The sequence below is a fragment of the Drosophila rhopaloa genome, unplaced genomic scaffold (genome assembly GCF_018152115.1).
Source record: "Drosophila rhopaloa isolate 14029-0021.01 unplaced genomic scaffold, ASM1815211v1 contig_182, whole genome shotgun sequence".
NCBI lineage: Eukaryota > Metazoa > Arthropoda > Insecta > Diptera > Drosophilidae > Drosophila > Drosophila rhopaloa.
Window position 1 is genome coordinate 311239 of NW_025335064.1, and position 23204 is coordinate 334442.

The following is a 23204-nucleotide window of genomic DNA, read 5'->3' on the forward strand; positions in this document are numbered from 1 at the left end:
TCTGGCAGGCATCAATTAAACAGTGCAATTTATTTATTAAGCTTGGCGCTTAATAAGAAATAAGTTTCGGTCGCCAATAAATTTAGCTGCCATTGAGTCTAGTTCGGCGAATGAGAGGGAAACCGAAGCAGAGCACTCAAATCATTGTTTTGGTAACAGAAAAAATGTGTGCGCGAAGCCTTTGCCTACTTCGAGAAATATTCCCAGTTTTCGGAAAATTCGCCAAAGTCCCTAAAACCCATTCCGGGCAATGAAAGTTGTCTCATTAAAGGCCCCAAAATATCATCAAGAATGTATCCAATTATATAAAACAAGAGAGAACGCTATAGTCGGGTGCCCCGACTATCAGATACCCGTTACTCAGGTAAAGGGAGTGCGAGGGAGATGGAGTGAAACTTTGATCTAACTTTTAACGAATGGTCCGATTTGAAAATTTTTCACTTTCGATAGGTATTGATAAACACAATAAAACTGCATTTTTACTTTTCCGAAATATTTAAATTTTTAATTTTTTCTGTAGTTAAAGTTGCTGGTGTGATTGTGGCGTATGGTGTGGTTCTTGTGAAGAGTGTTGGCTAAAATTTATCCTGAAATATGAATAGGTTATTAGTCGCAGCCACGGCGATGATATTTTCTTCCGGGTGCCAGGCGGTGTGCAGAATCTTCTTGTTAAAGTCGAGGCAGTCCACGCTGTGGGCATGCAGGTATAATACACCCCGCTTCTGCATATCGTCCAGTATACCTTGCCGCTTCAGCGCCCGGTAGATACCTCCGTTACCGTCCGGCGCTCGCGCCACTCGGTGCTTCTCGTCCAGAATGATGCGTCCATCGTATTCGAAGCACGGAAGTGATCCCTGCTCGAACAGCAGCACGTTCTCCGCCTTCAGGCCGAAGAAGTTGTTGGCCACAAAATAGTCGTAAGTAGGTTGCACCGTGTGCTCCGACGTCATTATGTACCAGGTGATGTGACCCCGCTTGGCGTTTGCCTCCTCGGCAAGCTCCTCGAGCTTTAGAATCCGCTCGGCCTGAATGCGGAACAGAGTTTTCCGGGACTGCAGTCCCACGTCGTACATTCCCTTGGGATGATCAAATCCAAGTCGTGTGCCTTGTCCGCCCGCCATTAGCAGCACAGCGACATGTCCGTTGCTGATCTGTCGGAGACCCTCATCCCGGTAGGCGGCCACCTTCTCCACCGCCGCCCTCGAGATGGAGATCAGCTTGCCCTCTGGCAGCGGCTACAGCCGGTCGTCTAACTTAATGCCATTCTCGTTCATCGACACCGTGGCCCGATCGAAGTACTGCTTGATCTCGTCCAAGTTCAGCTCCTCTATGTCCCGCACCAATTCGACGCGTTCGTCATTTGAGAGCTCCGGCCAGAACTTGAGCAGGTGCTCCTGGCCCACCTGGGCGAGTCTCGAGTGCAGAGACAGGTAGTCCGTCATTGTTGGCGAAGGTTTGGCTGCTTTTGGTGATATTGCTGTGGCACCGCCAGCATTGCGCCTCACATGAGTCTGCTGGTGCTGCGAACCGAAGTTGTTGCGACCCATTTCGCAGGGCAAGGAACACCCTGTATGCTCCACTCGTCCGCCGTGCGAATTGCTCTTGCAGTGCCTGTGCCGTGCTCGCCGATGATCCTATGGCATCATCCTAATCCCGACGGGGTTCGATTCACACCCAGAGCAGGGTTTTTGATAAACTGGAAATCCACAATCAGGGCTCAACTGCTGTGCTTTTTTTGGGACCCCAAGAACTGGGCGGAGAATCGATATCGATCGACATCAAGTAGGAAATTGCACTGCTTTTGCTGCCCTAACAGTTCAGCAAAGATTCGATTTCGCAAAAAAGGCTCCCTTGTGCATTAACTGCCTTCGTAAGGGCCACACGGTAAAAAGATGCAAATCGAAGAGATGCAGGGTGTGTAAGTCCTCACACCACACATTGCTGCACATTTATTCGCCATCAAATCTCGCGTTGCCACCTCCTCCTCAGCCCACGCTCTTGCAGAATACTCCATCCACTTCGCATGTTTTGCATGCGACTGCATCGGATAGAGTTATTCTTGCCACAGCCATCGTGAGCGTCCAAACAAAAAGTGGCGAATTAGTTTTGGCTCGAGCGTTGCTCGATTCTGGTTCACAAGTAAATTTTGTGACCGACGAGCTCGCTCAGAGACTTCAGATTAAGAGAGAGAACGTGTGTTTGAGCTTGCGGGGCATTGGTGGAACTAATGCTCAAGCAACCAAGAAAATACACACGATAGTCAAGTCGCGAGTGGGTAGCAGTCAATTGTCGTCCGAATTTTACATACTAAAAAATATTTCTGGTTATCATCCGGATCAAACGGTGAACACCAGCGGCTGGAGGGTGCCTGAAAATATTCAATTGGCAGATCCATTCTTCTTCAAGCCCCAAAAAATAGACATGCTTATAGGCGCAGACTCGTTCTTTGAACTATTGTCAGTCGGCCAGATAAAGCAAGGGCCTGAGTTTCCCATTTTGCAGAAAACAGTTCTTGGCTGGATAGTGTCAGGGAGATGTGCCTCAGAAAAAATAAGAAATGCTGAAAAGTTGGTACATCTCAGCTGCCAGGAGGAAGTGTTGGAGTCAATAGACACAACCCTGCAGAAATTTTGGTCTGTGGAGGACTTGCCGCCCAAGGCCAAGGTCCATACTCCTGAGCAGCAACTTTGTGAGCAACACTTTGAGAAAAATACTCAAAGATTGTCGTCCGGAAGATTTTCGGTTCGTTTGCCGTTCAAATCTGACCCGAACACTCTTGGTTCATCATATGAAGTTGCGAAACGTAGATTTTTGTCGCTTGAAAGAAGATTATCCAAAGATCCTTCTTTAAAAAAGATGTATCTGGAATTCATGGAAGAATATGAAGCCATGGGCCACATGTCTTCCACTGACAATAAAATTCCAGACAGTTCGCACTATTTCATTCCGCACCAATGCGTGCTGCGACCTCAAAGCACCTCGACAAAGTTGAGAGTGGTATTCGACGCCTCGAGCCGTACATCGACGCAGGTCGCGTTGAATGACATCTTGATGGTTGGCCCCACCATTCAAGAGGAGCTGTATTCAACCCTTCTTCGGTTCAGATTGCACAAGTTTGCGCTTGCAGCAGACGTAAAAAAGATGTATCGTCATGCAATGGTTGACGAAGCTGACCGAAACTTTCAGCTCATAGTGTGGAGACGAGATCCATCTGAGTCTCTAAAAATCTTCAAGCTGAACACCGTGACTTATGGAACTTCGCCAGCACCCTATCTGGCGATTCGGTGTTTAATGCGGCTTGGAGAGATCGCGCAGGATTCGTGTCCAAAAGCCGCTAAGGTCATTCAGAATGACTTTTATGTTGACGATTTGTTGACTGGCGCCAGATGCGTTGAGGACCTGCTAAGCCTTCGAGACGAAGTTTCTCAGGTATTGCAAGAGGCAGGATTTGAATTGGCAAAGTGGTTTTCTAACTGCCCAGAGTTGTCCGCATCTGAAAGCGCTGTCATGCCGCTAACGGCAGACTCAGACGTAACTAAAACCCTTGGCGTGGTTTGGTTGCCGGGTAAAGATTACTTTCAATTTCGGTTGGATGACTCTTTCCTGGATCTTCGTGCGACAAAACGAAACATACTGTCGGTGACTGCCCGACTTTTCGATCCGCTTGGCCTATTGTGTCCTCTAGTGACTAGTGCAAAAATGTTGTTGCAGGAACTGTGGCTTCGAAAGTTAGACTGGGACGAGTCGCTGCCGATGCAACTGCAGACATCTTGGGAAGCCTTTAAGAGAACGCTATTGCAGCTATTGCAGCAGCGATTCGTTCATACAGACGCCAAAGTCCCGGCAGAAATACATGGTTTCGCTGACGCTTCCATGCGAGCATATGGAGCGTGCATCTACGTTCGCACTAGTACCGCTGAAGGTTTAAAAGTATCTTTATTGACAGCAAAATCCAAAGTAGCTCCCCTCAAGACGAAAACTTTGCCTCGCCTTGAGTTGTGCGCAGCTCACCTTTTTGCGGATCTTTATAATCGTGTAAGACCATTGCTTAATTTTCTGATTACAAAAGTGTTCCTCTGGACGGATTCGGAGATCACTTTGCATTGGATCAAAACGCATCCTTCGTCGATGTCAGTTTTTGTCTCAAACCGAGTGGCGGAGATTCAAGAGTGGTCGGAAAAAGCAATCTGGAGACATGTCCCCACGAAAGTAAGCCCAGCGGACATTGTGTCACGGGGATGTGACGTTGAGGAACTTACAGCTTCCATTTGGTTCGCTGGGCCGTTGCTCGATGCAGAAAAAGATTGGCCTGTAAATCGACACTTCGAAGTACCTGCTGATGTCGTGTCGATGGAATTACGCAAATCAGCATTGGCGCTTGTGGTAATTCCAGAGCCCAATTATGTGCTTCAGAAAATAGAATCCTTTTCGTCGCACATAAGGCTTCTAAGGGTTTTCGTGTGGGTCTTACGGTTTATTCAAAGGTGTAAAAAAGTGTCGCAGCCCTTTGAAAAAAGTATAACACCAAGAGAACTGAATTTTGCGTTCGAGAAAATAGTGGAAGTGATCCAATCTCACGAGTTCAGTGACGACATGGGTAAAATTCGAAAAAATAAACCGGTAGCAACGAATATACAAAAACTAAGCCCTTTTCTTCAGGAGAAAAAATTAGATTGGTGTTCCTCGACATTGCTGCGAGTTGGGGGTCGGTTATTGAATGCTCCTATCCCGTACGAAGCCAAATTCCCGTTGTTGTTGTCGAAAGGCTCACAGTTTGTTAAAACGTACGTGTCCTACCTGCACGTTACAAATTGTCATGCTGGCCCTCGAGCTCTTGTAAGTCTGTTGCGAGAAAAGATATGGTTGGTTAATGCGCAGGAAGTTTGCCGCAGAACAGTTCGTTCTTGCATTCGTTGCTTTCGGTGCAAGCCGCAACTCTTGACGCAAATCATGGGGAACTTGCCATCAGACAGACTTCGAGCTCTACGCCCTTTTAATATCTGTGGTGTTGATTTTTGTGGCCCATTTAACACAACGTATCGTATCCGTGGCAAGCCACCGTACAAATCATACGTGGCATTGTTTGTATGTTTTGCGTCCAAAGCGGTCCACTTAGAGTTAGTGTCTGACCTCACCACTGATGCGTTTTTGTTGGCATTCCAAAGGTTCGTGAGTCGACGCGGGATTCCGGAGAAGGTGTGGTGCGACAACGCGACGAACTTCGTCGGAGCCGATCGCCACATGAGAGAGTTCCGGGCCCGTCTGGAGGAGCAGGGGGCGGTATCGCAACATTCGCGTTAAGAAAAGGATGCGAGTTTGCGTTCATACCGCCCAGAGCACCTCACTTCGGCGGACTATGGGAGGCAGGTGTGAAGTCTGCAAAGCACCTGTTCCTTCGGACGGTCGGCGAAGACATCCTGACCGCGGAGGAGCTCGGAACTCTCCTCACCAGCGTGGAGGCCGTGCTCAACTCCAGGCCCCTCGGAGCGATCAGCACGGACCCCAACGACGGCGAAGCCCTAAGCCCAGGCCATCTCCTGATCGGCGGGCCCCTCCTAGCTCCACCCTCAGCAGCGCTCCCGGACCAAGTCAGCCCAACCTGCTTACGACGATGGCGCAGTGTCTCGTCTCTCAGGCACAGGTTTTGGCAGCGTTGGTCCCGGGAGTACGTCTCGAGCTTCCAGGCAAAAAACAAGTGGCACCAGAAGGTCCAAAACGTCGACGTGGGAGCTCTCGTCGTCGTCGCCGAGGACAACCTTCCGCCGCAGCAGTGGATGACCGGGCGGATCGTGGCGGTGCACGTCGGCGCTGACGGCAAGGTCCGAGTGGCGGACGTGAAGACGAAGGATGGGACGTATCGGCGAGCGGTGCATAGGCTGGCGGTGCTTCCTGTGGCATGCTGAAGACGGCGGTCCTTCAGAGGGGGCGGTGTTCGCGCACTTTGCGTGTTTTAAAATTTGTTGAATAGTGTAAGGCGGGAGCGGGAGCGCAATAAAGATCTAATCGCTCTCGCGAATTCGCCCCGTCTCTCGCCCCCGTCGTTAAGTTAGGCTTAAGCATTTGTATATTGAAATTAAAAGCCAGTGTTAAATCGAATCTGATCATCACCACACTCCTTTTCGTCGTCGCTAATATTCGCAAATAAAAATTCGTCGCTTCTCCAATCAAGTCGCGTTTAGTTAATACAAAATAGTATTAAATTTTCAGTATATAAGCGATTGTGGGCGTTAAAGGGGGCGTGGCACCTTTTTGAAACAAACTTGCGCTGCGTAGGAACTCCTAGAATCTGCATGCAAAATGCCAATCTTCTAGCTTTTATAGTTTCCGAGATCTCAGCGTTCATACGGACAGACAGACAGACAGACAGACTGACAGACAGACAGACGGACAGACAGACGGACAGACGGAGAGACGGACAGACGGACATGGCTAAATCGACTCGGCTAGTGATCCTGATCAAGAATATATATACTTTATAGGGTCGGAAACGCTTCCTTCTAGCTGTTACATACTTTTGCACGAATACAATATACCCTTTTACTCTACGAGTAACGGGTATAAAAATACAAGACAAAAACAACCTAGCTGCCGGAAAAGAACAAAAATCATCAGAAATTCAGTTAAGTTTTAGTTTTAAGTTATTTTTTTTGTTTTTTTGTGATTACATAATGGTGATGATGCGAAGGCAAAGGCAATTTTAGTGTGGAGGAGTCCTCCAAGGAGACCTCTGCTGCAAATTTGGTGAGTGAAATATGTTTCCTTTATCTGTATTGTTTAAATAAATCTAATCGAAAAGACTCAATTGGACCGTAACTATAAAGAGAATACAAAAAAAAGGAGGAATAATAGTGTGATATCGAGAAACACAATTTTTTATAAGTCAAAGTGAAAAAAAAAAGTCTAAATCAAAAAAAATTCGTGGCTGAACTTATATTAAAATAAAAAACAGTAACAAAGGAGAGACAATATGAATTGATTTATTAGCATTTTTTAGCCGCAAATATTTACATTTTGTTCCGATAATATTCTACCTACATTTTTTTTCTACATTAACATTTTCACTACTTTTTAATTTTTATCGATGACTATTTATTATGTGGATTGTCCCCATGGAATGTCATTTTTTTCCTTTAGCTTTTAAATAAAAATTATAATGTTTTATTTCTTCAAATATTTTGACTCAACGTAATGTGATCCCCTGACACCCATGAACATCCATGGGACCGTTCAAATGAACATGAGTTTGGGCACCAGAACGATCATAGAAAGGGAGGGCGATATATAAATCAATTACATCCGAGATTTTCTGGTGTTCAGAGATGTGGTCAAGTGCAATAGACCCCCTAGTTTTTGTTCTGTTCAATTTCCGTAAACTCTGACGAAAGCATGTTGTATTTCGTTCCTTTGTTTTTTTTGGCCTGGCCTTTCACGCGATTTATTTAAGAATTAATAATGAACATAGGCGATACGAAAGAAGCCAAACCTATACCTCTAGTCGACGAGCCAAGCCGGACAATAATTCGCGTGAGCTTTATATTTAAATATAAGAGGAGGTACCTAATTACTCATCAAACATATCAGCTTGCCATTAATGGTTTTGGATATGTAGTGGGTTTTATTAAAAAATTAAAAAATCACGATGGTCAGCATTGCTAACATGCTCCGCAATTGTAAAGCTCGGATTATAGACATCGTCACGAAAGCCGTACGATCGTCCAGCCGCTGTCTCCGAGTGGTGCTTCTTGTTATTGTTATTTTTCTTGGCAAAGCGATAAGCGCTATGCATATGCAATTGCAATGTTTTTTCTAAGCACTTGTCTTATCTTTGATTGGTTCGTCAGAGGGAAAATATTTAGTTATTTAAATTTGTATATTTTAAATGTTAATAATTTTTAAAAAATTACTGATTTTTGTTTTCTGTATTCGAGCGGTTCGATTTGATTTATGTTAGCTTCATTTCTATTCTTCAGTGATTTCTCGCAAAGAGTTGGACAGCTGAATAATCAGAGCAGGTCAAAGACCTAGTAATACAAAATGAGAGAAGATATGTTGGTTTGGTGACTTAATGGAATTTCCCACTCGTTTTGTTCAATTTTTTTCGCTTTATCTAATTAGTTTCAATATTTGAATTATTTTTAAGCATTCGAAAATTGTACAATATTAGTAATTAGTTTAATATTTTTTTAGTTATTAGAGTAGAATATATTTCAGCAGGTTTGCTACGTATTAGTATGTATTTATGTATGTATAAGTTACTGCCCTGCAGTTCCGAAATTCATCACTACAAAAATTCATCACTGTTTAATCAGCAGCGGACTGCGACGCCGGCAGAGCCAAAGGCAAAGTCGGCAGAGCCGAGTGTGACACAGGCAGAGCCGAAACTCTCAGTCCCCGATCGTAGGCAACGCAGAAAAATTTCCATCTCCCTCTCTTACTCTGTCTCTCTCCCCATAAAATGAGCTGAGAGGTGGAGAACAATGTATTAAAATCAGATCGACCTTTATACACCCTTGAAAATAAATTAGCATAATTTTTGTATTGTAGTTGTTGATTCTTATTAATTATATTATTTTATGGAAATACTTTTTAAAAATAAAATTATTATGATTCTTTTGAAAGGTATGGATTCCTTTTTTAAGTGAATTTAAGTTATGTGATTATTTTGCATAGTCGGACATGCTTTTATATACCCTGCATTGACGCGAAGCGAAACATGTAAAGACAAATTAGGCAAAGGAAAGAACAATAGGATTAACGGCGCCCTTGTTATACCCTTGCAGAGGGTATTATAATTTTGGTCAAAAGTGTGCAACGCAGTGAAGGAGACATCTCCGACCCTATAAAGTATATATATTCTTGATCAGGATCACCTCCTGAGTTGATATAGCCATGTCCGTCTGTCCGTCTGTCTGTCCGTCTGTCTGTTTCTACGCGAACTAGTCTCTCAGTTTTAAAGATATCGAATTGAAACTTTGCACACACCCTTCTTTCCTTTGCACGCAGTATATAAGTCGGAACGGCCGGGATCGGCCGACTATATCCTATAGCTGCCATATAACTGATTGATCGGAAATGCCATTACTTTGGTGTTTGTAAAGTTAGGAAGTTGGGATTTTTTATGAGTATTAAGAATGCATCATATGAATAATTTTGGAGAATATAATTTACAGAGTATTCTGCAAGGGTATATCAACTTCGGCTCCGCCCGAAGTTAGCTTTCCTTTCTTGTTTTCAACTGAAGTTGTTTTCGCAGTTTTTACGTGCACTTGCCTTTGAGACAACGGAGAGAACAGATCGAAGCTGGATTTTTTTTTGAAATTTTATAAACAAATTTATCAGAAATTTAGGTAAGTGTTATTTTATTAATTATTTTGAACTGTACCTACATATACTGTTAATATATTTATTCATTATTTAAGGCGAAGCTTATAATAAAATTGTTGGGCCAGCATAAACTAAGCTGGACTTGGCCGGCGGCAAAACAAAAAACGCAGTAAGTTTTTATATATTTTATAATAATTTTTCTATTTTAGATATACTTGGTCAGGAAGAGCCAGTACATAAAGCACGAAGTCAAAAAAAGGGCACCGAAACCGAAACATCCTCAACACCTCCGAGACAACTGAAAACGTACATATGTAGATTGAATTAAGTTAAATTAATTAGTTATATGTAATGATAAAATGAAATAATAATGAAATAATGTAATAAAATAAAAAATGAAATTTATATGAAAATTTACTGAATGAATTTTACTGATGAAAAAAAAGCGATGAAAAAGCGATGAAAATGAGATGAAAAAGCGATGAATTACTGATTAAAGAGTGATGAATTACTGATGAAAATGTGATGAATTCTTCACTCTTTAATCAGTAATTCATCACTCGTTAATCACTATTTCATCGCATTTTAATCACTCGTTCATCGCATGTTCATCAGTAAACTCTGTTCAAAGAGTGATGAATTACTGATTAAAGAGTGATGAAAAACTGAAAAAAGAGTGATGAATTACTGATTAAAGAGTGATGAATTTTTCACTGATTAACTCCTAGGACATGCCAATGTTAAATTCATCACTAATTTGTATGAAGTTTCATCGCCGATTAATCAGAAGTGATGAATTTTTGGTGATGAAAAAGCGATTAAAAGGTGATGAACGGTACTGCAGGGTGTATTCCTTCCAGATCATTCTTGTATATTCTTAGAGTACGTTGTTGTTGTTGCTGTGATCCCTCTCTCTTTTGATCTCATCGCTCTCACCATCTCTCAGAGAGTCGGGGTGTTGGTGCGAGTCGTGAACGGAGAGTGAGTTCAGTTTAAAGCAAGCAGTGATCCTGACCAGAATTAAACTATAAACTGAATAAAACTATAAACTGAAAACTATAAACTATTAATATATTAGGTTAGGTTAGGTTAGGACGGCTGCCAGGCTGTAGCCTGGTACACCTAGACCTCTGTGGGTCCATTGTGATACCGTATGATCTCTATTTTTGGGACCCCTATCCGTTAAGAGTCAGCCTGTAAGTTGGTCGATCAGCAGGTCCCCCATCCGGAGGATTTAATAAAAGAGCTTAGACTCTTCAGGTTAGTCTGCGATATTTCGGTCAGGTCATTTATGAAAGGATATCCTAAGTGTTTCAGTCTGAGCCTGCATAGGGCTGGGCATGAACAGAGTAGGTGTTCCACCGTTTCCTCTTCTTCCTCATCCCTGCAGCTTCTGCAAAAATCGTTTTTTGGGGCTTTTAGCCTGCCGGCGTGTGCGCCAACGAGCCAGTGGCCTGTGAGTACTCGAATTAGCATGCCGCACTCAGTGCGGCTGAAATTGAGTAGTTCTGATGTTTTCTTATTGTTTATTTCAGGCCATGTCTGGTGAGAGATTCGGCATTGCGGTGTGTTTTGCCAATAAGTGTTGGCTAATTTGCTGAAGTGGTTTTTAATAATTAGCTTACAAGTAGCCATCGGCATGCCGACATTCTCCTTTCCTGGAAGGAAATTTCTTTCCTGGAAGGAGAGGTATGGTGGTGCCTTGCCTGGCTAGCTCGTCTGCTATACAGTTGCCTACGATATCCCGGTGACCCGGAACCCATATAAGGCTGACAGTAAACTGACTAGCCATCTCGTGGAGAGATTTGCGACAGTCTGCTATTGTTCGGGAGTTTGTATTTGTCGAGTAGATTGATTTAATAGCCGCTTGGCTATCACTATATATGTTTATGTGTCTGTTCTGGGTGTTTAAGTCCCTTAAACAGACAAGTGCTTCCATTATAGCGTACACTTCCGCTTGGAAGACACTGCAGTGGTCAGGAAGTCTGAAAGACCGCCTGATCTCTAATTGCTCGGAGTATATGCCTCCACCTACGTGTCCGTCTAGTTTGGAGCCGTCTGTATATAAACAGATTGCGTCTATTGAGCCCGGTCGGCCACGATCCCAAACTTCCCTGCCTGGGATCAGAGCTTCGAAGGGCGTGTGATTGTATTCACGGGTTTTACATAGATCCGTTTTTGGCGGGATCAATTTGTCATGCTGAAGAATCTTAGCGTGACCATACAGTTGGGCTTTCCATTGCCCTGTATCCCTTAGTCGAATGGCTGCCGATTTCGCCCTTTCCATTCCTGCTAAGTCCAGGCTCTGGAGGTTCAAGATCGCATTCAGCGCTTCGTTTGGGGTAGTTCGAAGGGCTCCACTCATACACAAGGCCGCCATGCGCTGTACTTTGTTAAGTGGAGTTAAGATACATTGTTTGTGTAAAGCGGTCCACCACAGAGCCACTCCATATAGTAGGATTGGCTTGACTACCGCTATGTATATCCAATTGACGATTTTAGGGGACATACCCCATCTTAGCCCAATTGCTTTTTTACAAGAGTAAAGTGCAATGGTCGCTTTCTTGGTTCTCTCTTGGTTGTTTAGGCCCCATTTAAGACGCTTATCTAATACTAACCCCAAGTATCTTGCGTGCTCGCTAAAAGAGAGATTACAGTTGTTTAAAGTGGGTGGGTTAAGTTTTGGGATTTTGTATCTATTTGTAAAAAGGACTAGTTCCGTTTTTGAGGGATTTACCCCAAGTCCGTTCTTTGTAGTCCATTCCGATAGTGTTTTTAGTTTTGCGGTCATAAGATCGCATAACGTTTGTGGATACCTACCATTAAAGATGATAGCGACATCGTCTGCGTATGCCACTATTTTACAGCCTCCTCCTTCAAGAATCCGCAGTAGTTTATTTACCGCGATATTCCATAAAAGGGGTGATAGTACACCTCCTTGCGGAGTGCCTCTGTTCACTAATCTAGTCTGGGTCGAGGTCCCTAGTGTGGCCGTGACCAATCTGCTTATCAGCAATTTGTGGATCAGCCCCACCAGCGGTGGCTCAACCCCTAGTTCAGTGAGGGATTCTGTTATTGCCGTGGGGAGCACGTTGTTGAAAGCTCCTTCTATGTCAAGGAAGGCGATCAAGGTGTATTCTTGTATACTGAGTGATTTCTCGATGTTGCTTACTACCAAGTGTAGCGCCGATTCGGTCGACTTACCTTTGGTGTATGCGTGTTGCGCCTCTGATATCTGCGTCGGGTCAATGATGTCTCTAATATGTAGACCTAACAGTCTTTCTAGGATTTTTAGCAGGAATGATGTCAGACTTATCGGTCTGAAATCCTTCGCTGTAGTATGGGTGGCTTTCCCTGCCTTAGGGATGAAAACGACTTTCGTTTCCCGCCATGCTGTAGGTAGTTCTCCTACTGCAAGAATGGTCTGGAATATTTTTCTCAGCCAGTTTATAGCTAGTTCTCCTGCTTGCTGAATATGTGCCGGTGTTATATTGTCCGGTCCCGGCGATTTGTATGGCTTAAAACTATGAATGGACCAGTTTATATTACGGTCTGATAGTAGGAGATTTAAGTTTATTCCTTCTCCAGTGTGTCTTCCTGGGGGATGTCCTGTTTGCAGGCTCCCTGGGAAGTGAGCGTCTAGGAGTAGGTTTAGGGATTCTTCACTAGAGTCCGACCATGATCCGTCAGCCTTTTGGAGATAGCCCAGGGATACGGCTGTCTTAGAAAGTATTTTTCTGAGCCTTGCGGCATCAGTTGTCTTTTCAATGTCCGAGCAGAAGTTCTGCCACGCAGTTCTCTTCTCTTTTCTAATGGCCTTTTTGTATGTGGCTAGTTCCTTTTTGTAGCTTTGCCAGTTTATGTCCTCATTTGCAGCTTTCGCTCTGTTGAACAGGTTTCTGCATTTGGCTCTGAGGATTGATAATTGCTGGGTCCACCAAGGAGGTTTTTTCCTTCCCCTTGGTTTCCCTAACGGGCATGCAGCTGAGAATGCCGCGTTGCATGCTTCTGTGAATTTGTTTACTATATTATCTAGCTCCTGAGTGCAAGGAGTGCTTTCTGGTGGCTTCCTGGGGAGGAAGTTCGATAGAATTTCTTTGTATTTATTCCAGTTTGCCCGCCTGGGGTTGGCAAAGCTGACCGGCGCAGGTGACACTAGGGACAAAGTTGTCTCTATAAACCTATGATCTGAAAATGAGTGCTCGTCGGAGACAGCCCAGTTTGTGACTGTGCTTATGAGTGAATCTGATGCCAGGGTTAGATCTATGATCGTTTGGCACGTTTTTGTTATAAAAGTAGGGGTATTGCCCCTATTACAAAGAAATAAGTTCGATTTAAGAATGAAATCGAATAAAGACTCACCTCTGTCGTTGTTGATAGGGCAGCCCCACTGAGTATGGTGGGCATTTGCATCGCATCCTATCACCAAACCTTTCTTAAGCTCTTCACGTTCCTGTACCAGTCCTCTGACTAGCGCGTCTGGGGGGTCTACCTTTTCGGAAGCCATGTAGGCCGATAGCATCCTAAAAGAGCCGCTTTGCAGCTCCAGGCTTATTGCTGTGTTGTCTCCGTTGCTGTATTTGTGAAGCAGAAATGTACTAAGATGCCGTTTGGCTAAAATGCAGGTTCGAATTTTACCTTGTTTGGGGTCAAGCATAAGCTTGTAGTCTTTTGTTCCCAGTCCAGCAACCCTGCCTCCTGCTACCCAGGGTTCCTGAACTAAGACCACGTCGGCTTCGCCTTTGGCCAGGCGAAGCAAAAGAGCAGCGGACGCTGCTTTACTGTGATGTAGGTTGATCTGCAGGAGTCTTAGCGACATCCCCAGCTGCAACCTCCACCACAGTAACGTCGGCCTCCGAATCGCTCAGGTCCACTTCGTCGATTGCCGGTCCCATCGCTCGCATCTCTCTGCTTAGCGACGAGTCGGTTGAATAGCCGTCCTCCGGCACACCAGGGGCCTCCACTTCCTCCGCAAGCACCTGCTCGGCTGGGTTGCCGGCAGGACTTCCCGAGGAATTAGAGTCCCCTTTATATATTTTAATATGTATGGCACTGAACCCATAGTTGAGCGTTCCCCGAGCAGCCTCTATGGGAGCGATAGACTCCTTATTCAGTACCACAATCGCTTGGTTTACGTCACCTTCGTGCTCCTCCACCTTAACGACTTTCCAGTCTTTTGTGGGGAGATGTGGGTTGCATTCTTGCAACATATAGAGGATGTCCTCCGGTGATGCGATTGCTGCTGGGAGCCAAATTCTGGCTCGCGGTCTACTGGGGACGTCACACCAATCTAGTGCGACTATGTTCGCCCCTTCGTAGACTGCACCGAGCTGAGCTACCGCCTGTTTATATAGGTCAGCTGATCGCTGATTATCGCAGGCCACCACTTTTACACTGCCCTGGTACCAGCCCGCGTCCATACAGCAAGGCGCTGAACCGGGCTTCTCGCGTACCATACGCAGGCAAATGAGTGACAGCTTGGACTCAACCGCCTTCCATTTGTTTCTGGGGATCCTGTTCTCCGGATTTCCCCTATCTATGAGTCCAAGTAGGACCCGATCTTTGGTGATCTCGGCAAAGGAGACCGACGGCTGGATCTTCGATCTCTTCGCCGACGGGCCGGGCAGCTCTATGGAGCGTTGCCTCTTCGCCTGAGCACCTTCTTGTTGGGGCTTCTCTTGCCCATAGTTGGGAAACACCGTCCTTGCCCACTCTACCTTCTTTAGCCATTCGGGCGAAGGCGTGGCGACAGTGCTTCTGGCATGTGAGCGCAGGGTTTGGGCGGCAGTCCGTCTCTCTGCGTATGTAAAATTCTTCTTTGCACCAGCGGGTGACCCGATCGACTTTGCTGCGCCTACCACTGGTTTTGGCGCAGATGCGCACATAGCAGAGGCGTTAGCGACAGTCTTTCTGTCCCCCGACATCCCTAGTTTGGGATGGGGCCCTTTCTGAGCCCTACTGGTGCTTGCAGTGGAACCATCGTTCGTCTTTGCAGCGCCGGGTTTTTGTGGAGTTCCCGTCTCCGTTTTTTTGTTTGTGTTTTTATGTGTTGTTTCCATAGTTGGTCCCACGAGCTGCGGAGAAGGGGAAAGGTCCGCCCGGGCAGAGATCCGCGTTACCCGGGTAAGGCGGTAGATAGAACAGGGGGTCGCCATCTCCCTGAGCCCACCGTTTGAGACTGGGCTAGTTGTTGATCCGGGCCCCCAGCCAGGCTGACTCTTGGCACGGTCCGGATTACACCGTAGTCCGGCCCGGAGTGAGATGTTGTTTGGGAGAGGAAGTGGGTAGGTGGTGTGTGGGGGATATTGGGTTTGTGTAAAGCAACTGTTTAGATGCGGCTGAACAAATCGCATCGTCGGTACTGCCTCGTTGCAAGATACCCGCTGGTTGTCCGGGACTGCTTATTTGCTGGGGTTTCCGTCCACGATTCCGTGTTTGATTTCCACCGCCAGCTTATTCGCAGTTGGCCTCGAGTGAGGTCGTCCGCTATCCGCAACCTGCGACCCGCTCGGTCGCCCCAGCAAGTTCCTCAGACAAAGAACTATTAATATATATTATCGATAAAAAATAAAAAGTAGTAAAAAAAAAAAAAAAAAAAAAAAAAAAAAAAAAAATAAAAAAAAAATAAGAAAAAAATTTTTTAAAAAAAAAATAAATATTTGCGGCTAAAAAAAAAAAAAAAAAAAATAAAATAAAATCTTTTTTTAAAAAATTTTTTTTTTTAAAAAAAAAAAAAAAAAAAATAAAAATAAGTTCTGACACGAATTTTTTTTGATTAAGACTTTTTTTTTTCACTTTGACTTATAAAAAATTGTGTTTATCGATATCACACTCTTATTCCTCATTTTTTCGTATTCTCTTTATAGTTACAGTCCAATTGGGTCTTTTCTATTATATTTATTTAAACAATATAGATGATGGAAACATATTTCACTCACCAAATTTGCAGCAGAGGTCTCCTCGGAGGACTCCTCCACACTAATCACAAAAAAACAAAAAAATATCTTAAAACTAAAGCTTAACTGAATTTCTGATGATTTTTGTTCTTTTCCGGCAGCTAGGTTGTTTTTCTCTTGTATTTTTTTATATAATTGGATACATTCTTGATGATATGACTTATGACTTATGGTGAATTTTCCGAAAACTGGGAATATTTCTCGAAGTAGGCAAAGGCTTCACGCACACATTTTTTCCGTTACCAAAACAATGATTTGAGTGCTCCGCTTCGGTTTCCCTCTCATTCGCCGAACTAGACTCAATGGCAGCTAAATTTATTGGCGACCGAAACTTATTTCTTATTAAGCGCCAAGCTTAATAAATAAATTGCACTGCTTAATTGATGCCTGCCAGAAACCAACTATAAGCGCTACAAGTATTAAGTAATTCATCTTTTACAGACGATGGAAATCCCATTTGACATCGCCATATTGATTACTTTTTGTCACTCAAAAATGATTGACTACACTAAAAACGACTATTTATTTAATGAATTACGACTCCTTTGAGGACCTATTCCATATCACGAACCTAAGTTTTTACAAAGAAAAATAATTCAAATTGAAAATAGTATTAGTAATAAAAGTAAGAACTCTGACTTAGAATGGGGCATTGCACAAAATTTAAACATTATCAAAATCCAACTATTACCATACAATTAAAGGGATATTTCAACATTCAAATCAGTTAAAAAACCAAGACTTACTTCTTATAATAATAATATTTCAAAAGATAACCAATTTCCAAAAATAAATATTCAATAACTATTGTAAAATCTCTAGCGAGAGTTTTTGTTTCATAAATCTACTAAACGGAAATATGGCAAATTTAGATAATAGCGACGATCTCCCTACCTAAAAAAAATTGTAAACGACACAGAATTAAATGACACATTTTTTATCTTATTTAATGAAAACATCGTCATCAATAAAATTAAATACAGCTGAAACCGTTACAGAGAACTAGCAAAACATTTGCTGAACTGAACAATAGTATCTCCGCCCTCTCAGCACACATGAAATACATCGGATTCATTTTAGGAGGGAATGTATTTATAACTTATCATATAAGCATTTTCACTAGCTAGCCGCCAACAGATAGCCAAACTTTAGACTAAAACACTCACGACACCGCGATCCCGGGTTGAGGATGTCGTTCATCAACTTCATCATCTCAAGAAAGACGTTCCGGATCCCGTCCCGCAACGCTTGACCTTTTTATTTTTAAAGTTTATTGAACACGCCACACAAGGATGGACCTTGTTTTCGTGTATTGGCGAATTATTTCTAAAGATCCCAAAATAAGCGGGTAACGGGTGCTTCATTCTTGAGCAAATCAGGTGTGGTCATAGCCGGTCAAAAGTTAATCAAGATGTGTTATTACAGAAGACGACCGTGTCTGTCACGGCCGAGAATCCATAAGTCTGCCGGGTGTCGTCTGCGGAGACGCCGTCGACCCAGTGGTGTTGCAAGATGTCTTGCCAGACAGTTTGCATGTGTGAGCAAACGTTCCCGGTATCAACTTGAGGATTTGCAAATCGTCTCTGTTACCGTCGGCACTCCCGTGTCCTGGAACATTACTCGGTTTTCTACATAATGGTGCCACTTCACCCCCAGCATCCTCCTGAGAGCCTTTGTAATGCATGTTTGCACCCTTTTTAGTGACGAATCACAGGCCGTGCCCCAGCAAGTGATTTCCCAGTTTAAGGTTGGGAGGACAATGGCCTTAAAAAGCCGCACCTTAGCTTCAAGGGATAGGCCGCTGCCTGGACGAAGGAGCCAGTCCATTTTGTCAAGTTTTGTTCTTGCTGCTCCACAAACTCGATCAATTTGTCCCTTCCAACAAAGGCGACGGTCTAAGGTAACTCCGAGGTACGTCACCTTATCTTCGTGCTTGAGCCTATTCCCATCAATGTAAAGGCTACGCGAACGGCCAGGGCGGAGAGCAAAATTGGCATGTTGCGTTTTGTCAACATTAAGCGCAATGTTCCATCGAGAGGCCCAGCACTCAAATTCGTCTATGAATGTCTGGACACGTCGGGACGCAGACGTAGTGGTGCGACCAGCTGCAAGAAATGCAGTGTCATCTGCATATGTGGCCAGGAGTGTACCACGAGCAACTGGGTTTGGAAGATCCGAAGTGTAAATTGTATACAGGACCGGGCCAAGGACGCTTCCCTGCGGGACACCAGCACGAATTGGGCGAAGTCCAGAACGGTGTCCACGAATGTCTACAGCAAACTCCCTTTTATCTAAGAACGATACAATAAGATTCCAGAGCCTTTCAGGCAAAAGCGGCATTAGCTTGTAGAACAGTCCTTCGTGCCAAACCCTGTCAAAGGCCTGTCGAACATCGAGAAAAACGGCTGAGCAGTATTTGTGGTCTTCGAAAGCCCCCAGGACATGGTTAATTACTCTGTGCACTTGCTCGATAGCACTATGGCGACTACGGAAACCAAACTGGTGGTTCGGAAGTGCATCTTCAAAGGCGTTAATAGCTAGAAGTCTACCAAGCATGATCCGCTCAAAAATCTTGGAGAAAGTGGACAGCAAACTAATCGGCCTATAAGATTCCGGGCAACATGGGTCTTTTCCTTTTTTGCCACCATTGTAACTATTGCTCGTTTCCAAGGTGATGGAAAATAACCAAGGTCCAGGCAAGCATTAAAGAGAAGACAGAGCTGTGCAATGACAGAGCTAGGCAGAGCCTTTGCTACTTTGCCATCAATCGCGTCCATGCCAGGAGCTTTAGTAGTAACCAGTCGCTTTATATGACCACGTACTTCATCTTCGTCTACTGGACGGACAGTAACAGGAGGACCAAATGAAAGTCCTATCCTAGAGATTGTTGTCTGGACTTCATCGCTTGTTGCAAATTCAAATGGAGTAAAGCGATTTTCAAGATCATCAGCAAATACTTCAGCAATCTCGGAATCACTGTGGGCCCAAGTCCCATCACCACGTTTAAGGGAAAACCTCTGGAGCGGCTGTCTTTTAAGGTTGCGGGTGCATTTCCAGAGCGCAAATCCGTGATTCTGGTTAGGATCAATTGCACTGAGCTTGTCTATAAAAAATTCTGACTTGGCCGAACGGAGGACTTTCCTTAGCTCTGATACAGTAGCCTTCCACCTTGCCATATCGATGGTATGCCTCGTCCTCATCCAGACACGGCGAAGTGCATGACCCTTTCTGGCCAAGGCACCAATTTCTGGCTTTGAATGAGCCCAAGATGGAGGCGGAATAGGTATACTTCTAGGAGGAGGGGCAGCTTGATGGATCTGTTCAACTAAGACCTCAGCAAAGGAATCTACGTCGTCCACAGAAAGAAGAGAAGGTTGCTCCTGAGTCAGAGCAGTAAGTTGCGCACTGAATCTTTTAAGATCCGAGCCCCGGGGAAGAAGCCTGGATTTGGTAACGATCGTATAGGCAGCCACGCAAAAATATATCATGAGCGGAATATGATCAGAGGAAAGTCCCGGATACTCTGAGATTGTAAGGTGGTTGCACGGGATGCCTTTGTACACCGCAAAATCAATGGCCGTCGGGAGGTGGTCATTGATCCAAGGAAAATGAGTGGGTCCGCCAGTAGCCAAAATCTGCATATTTGAGTCAGCAATAACTGACATCAGGGTGTTTCCCCGAGGGCATGATCGCCTGCACCCCCAGAAACTGTGGTGCGCATTCCAATCACCTCCAATGAGAAAGCGGCTACCTACAGAGCCAAACAGACGCAGATATTCCTCAGTCGTCCAAGAAAGGCGGTGACCAGGTGGACAGTAGACAGCACCAAATGAAATTCTGCCAAACCCAGTGACCAAACTTACGGCAACTGCTTGCAGGTGAGGCTCCGATATTGTGGCACTTAGGTGATAATCTAAACAGGATTTGATGATGACAGCAGCACCACCACGATGTCGATCATCAGGGTGGTTGGCAGAGTGAACAGCATATCCATTAATGTGGAAGAATGAACGGCTGGTAAAATGTGTCTCTGAGATCAATAAAATGTCAATGTTGCGTTCCTGGAGGAGATTCTCAATCTCAAGTGATTTGCCAACTAAGTTGTTGGCGTTCCAAATAACGATATTTATACCGTAATTAGTCATCGCATTGCGTTGACCCTGATAGATTGGCGTGCTTAGAAATCACGCTCTGTAACATTTGTAGTGTGGTCGTCATTACTGACATCATTTGATCAAAGCGTAACAACAACTTATCAATTGCAGCCGCTTGGGCTATCGCAGCAGCCTCTTGTTGGTTCCTTAATCCATTAATAAATTCCAGAAGCCTGTCCTGAGTAGGTTGTTCAACCAAGGAGGTCTTTTCAGTTGGATTTGAATTAGCCGTTGGCGAAGTCTGACTTGAGGATGCAGAAAGATGCGTAGAAAACCAAGCATTTTGAGCCGGGGGCATGGCAGGCTTAAAAGTACGTTTTTCAGTGGGTCTACGCCCTACAGAACCAGTGGGCTTACGTCTTTCAATAGCCTCTAAATAGGCAGGACATCGACGGGAAGACGCACTATGATTAGAACCACAGTTAATGCACTTGAGTTGTTCCTCATTTATGGCCAAGCACCGCTCCTTGTCTTTTGTTTCATGGTCACCAGCGCATCTGGCACACTTTGGCAAGAGTGAGCAAACATTTTTAGAGTGTCCAAATTCTTGACATCTGAAACACCTTAAAGGACCCTTTCTCTGAAGCTGCGGTTCCATTTTAACCACCTGGTGGTAGTCAATTATCTGGATATCATATACATTATTGTTATATTTAGCTGGTTCCAGCTCCACAAAGAATATATCCCGGTTCGCCTTCCCATTTTCACCAGGGGGGGTTAAATACATTCCGAGGGTTGTGTCCCAAAGCTTTAAGTTTTGCAGTAATTTCGGCTATTTCAGTGGAAGCGTGAAGTCCCTTGATGACGACTCGAAAGGCTCGTTCATTTTTAAACTGAAAAACTATTCCTTAAACAACTGATGCCTATTTTAGAGGAAAAACACATCATCCTAGACCACCAGTTTGGTTTTCGTCGAGGTCATGGGACAATCCAACAGTGCCATAGAGTTGTGAGCCATATCTTGGACTCGTTTGAAAACAGAAGATGCTGCGGTGCAGCCTTCCTAGACGTAAGGCAAGCGTTCGTCAGAGTCTGACATCAAGGCCTACTGTACAAAATCAAGCGTATCCTGCCTACGCCGTACTACCTGGTCCTCAAGGCGTACCTGCAAACAGATGTTTTTATGTAAGATGCAAAAAAGAAGAATAATCGATCCAAAAAGTTTGCGCCGGAGTTCCCCAAGGCAGCGTTTTGAGCACGATCTTATATTCGATATATACCTCCGACATGCCTATGGGAAACCAGTACATGACATGCACCTACGCCGACGGCACGGCATTCCTGGTCTCAGCGGACTCTCTTGTAATAGCAGCTCAAGGCCTACAACAAGCGCTCAACAACCTGGACCCTTGGCTACAGAGATGAACCATTGTCATAAATGCAGAAAAATCCACGCATACCACCTTTACTCTTAGACAAGCCATATCTCAACCCGTCCTCATTAATGATGCACTCATCCCGCAAAAGTCAACTGCTAAATACTTTGGAATGACTTTTGATACAAAGATAACATGGAGGGAACACATCACAGGAAAAGTTAAGCTACTAAATAACTAAAAAAGGCAAATGTTCTGGCTGCTAAATAGAAGAAGTAAACTTAAAAAGAAAAACATGCTCCTTATAAATCCATTATTAAAAGCTGTTGATAATATATCAAAATATCAATATATCGATACTTTTTCCAAAAAATGATATATTTATATCGTGATTTTTTATTTGCCCAAATATCGGAACTCCGATTTTTTTTTTGATTTGTTTTGATATGTCTTCGGTCACTCTGAATTCCAAAGCGACCTCGACTGAAAGAATTCCGGCGCGAAATAAAAAATTGTAAAATCAAACTATACGGATATAAAAAACGATGTCCGCCATCAAATGTGTTGTGTGCGACTCAAGAAGCAGGATGACTGACGCACACATAATGCAAAGGGTGTTATTAAAATCCCTAAACCCTGCATACTGGTCATAAAATATGTATAATAAAATACTATTGTTTTTAAAAAGAAACTTATTGTCTTTTTATTGTCTTTTTCATTTAACACAAAAAATATGAAGTATATCAAATATCTCGACATTTTTATGTGATATTTTAAATATTATCATTTTTTTTTTGATAAAAAAAAATATCATCGATACGATATTTTTAAAATTTTCGACAACCCTAATATAGATAAAATGCAAGACCACGAAAATTCCTTAGCTTTCAGCTTAATAGTTATCAACGATCAACCTAGACGTTTACATAGATGCCACCGTCTGGACCTGCCATAGTTTCTAGTTTTTCACCGATACCCCACATCATCTCCCAACAAACCAACACTATTAATATAACATAATTGTTTATTCCAAAATCAAAGTTACCATCACAGTTAATTAAATGCCCTTTGGAAAGATGTAAATAAAGATAAATTGAGAAAAAAAACGAAAATCAATAACATAAAATACAGTAACGAAAAGCAAAATATGTTATGAAGACGTTCCGGATCCAGTGCCGCAACGCTTGACCAATGCCAGAATCCTGTGCCGCCTGTGATATCGCGGAATTTACGGCTGACGGCGCTGCGCCCTCCCTACCTTGAGCCAACAACTGATTAGGCAATGGCTTCAAAGCCAACGTGCCTCGGCGACTGTGGCACCAAACCGGAAACCGATCCTATTACCTACCATCCTCTTCTTTTACATTTTCCAAAAATATAAATAAATACCTACAATAATAAAAATTAACTCAGAAAAATAACGGCAGGCTAAATAAATCGGAGCAGCAAACTCA

General features: G+C 43.8%; 1 pseudogene; it reads right to left on the minus strand.

Moving 5' to 3' along the window:
* Positions 1-575: 575 nt before the first annotated feature.
* Positions 576-1771, minus strand: LOC123037607 (annotated as a pseudogene).
* Between the last annotated feature and the right edge of the window lie 21433 nt (positions 1772-23204).